This window comes from Arachis duranensis, chromosome 2 (assembly GCF_000817695.3).
Source record: "Arachis duranensis cultivar V14167 chromosome 2, aradu.V14167.gnm2.J7QH, whole genome shotgun sequence".
Classification (NCBI taxonomy): domain Eukaryota; kingdom Viridiplantae; phylum Streptophyta; class Magnoliopsida; order Fabales; family Fabaceae; genus Arachis; species Arachis duranensis.
This window is the reverse complement of record NC_029773.3, coordinates 15,287,036-15,288,764: the sequence shown is the minus strand read 5'-3', so window position 1 is coordinate 15,288,764 and position 1,729 is coordinate 15,287,036.

Here is a 1,729-nt window from a genome sequence, read left to right as displayed (position 1 = left end):
CCACGATGTACGCGCTCGCGTCCCTGAGTAGCTGCATCATCACCCAAAATCTAGAGAGTTGGACCTCTCTTGGGCAAACACTATGCCCTGAGCCCAACACAACCCACGCTGACGCGCACTACGTGCGCGCGCACCGATCACGAGAACAAGGAAGTTCACGCGGACGCACGCCTGCCGCGTCCGCGTCGATCTGCTGCTGCAACTTCTGAGCCAATATTCAGAGAGTTGCGCTGGATCTGGGCCAACTTTAAGCCCTCAGCCCAACTCATCTCGCGTGCGCGCCCATATACAAAAAGAGGAAAGGACGCGAGCGCACGCATCGCGCTTGCGCGCTTTATGTTGTACTACCAACGTATGCGAACGCGCCTTTGCCGCGTGCGTGTCCCCTAGCTGATGCCGCCATTCCAGGCCTTTGTCCAGAGAGTTGGGTGCGCACTGCGCCCACTCTAAGCCTCCAGCCCAACTCAATGTACGCGTGCGCGCACTGTACGCGCACGTGCACCTATATAGTTTCCCCATCCACGCGTGAGCGCACTGTACGCGCACGCGTGGGTCCCTAATCTCATCAATGTACGCGGACGCGCATTGCGCGCGCCCGCGTCGATTCGAAAGGAGGATAACCTTAATGCGCGAGGGTGCTGCCCAGTAGCGCACATCTCTTTTCCCCCATCATCTTCTTCCTCTTCTCTCCTCCATCCTCCGCCAATAGCAGCGACGGCCACCACCACTACCGGCAACCTTCATCCGTCATCTCTCTCCCACGTCCAACCTTCCATTCTCTCGCTCTGCACACCACCCGTCCCTGCCCGAACCACCTCCGCTGTCACTCCGCCATCACCGCCGGCAACAAGCACTTGGCGGCTCCTCCCTTTCTTTCTCCATTCACACTCTCCTCTCACTCTCCCTCTCTCACCGCCGCCAGCTCCCCTTCACTCTGCCTTCTACTCCACCGAGCACCACCACTGCTCCACCGTGACCGCCATCCTCCGCAGCGGTGCTCTGCCTAGCTCATTTCTCCGCCGCCCCTACTTCCCATTTCTATTTCTTCTTACTCTGCTCCCAGGTTCCGTGCTCCAACTCTGCTTTTTATTAATTTTTCGTTTCTGTTAGCTACTGTTAGTTTTCTGTTAGTTAGTTCGAATTGAAATTTTGCATGTTAGGCTAGATAGAAATAATTGCGGTTAGGTAGCTAGGGCTGGATAGAGGATTCTAGGCCTGATAAGTGCTCCATTTGTGCTTATTTGTTGTTTGCTTACTTGGGTGTTGTATGCTGATTTTGGACTACTTTTTATGCAATTTGTGTTGCCTGAATGCTGTACCACTGCTGCTGTGCTTAATTGATGATTGTCTTCTTGCTGTTTGTGCTACTTTGCTATCCAGGAACGTTCAATTTTAAGCCGGAATGCTGCCCAATTTTCAAGAAATCTGTTTTCATCTTAATCTCTATTGTAATTTGGGCTAATTTCCGCTTCCTTTCAACTTCCCAGATCTGCACCAATCATTGTGAACATGATTTCTATGTCTAGCCATAACTCTTCTTTTATTGAGCCTAAATATCATCATACCACTAATCCACCTTTCTAACTCACTAATTTATTTAACCCTCTAACTTCTACTCACATTTAACCCTTTTTAACTATTCTTTTAAAAGTATGATGATATTATTGCTTAATGAATAAGAGTTGTTAACTTTAGTGAACATTGCATTCTTGGTTTACTTGTTCACTTA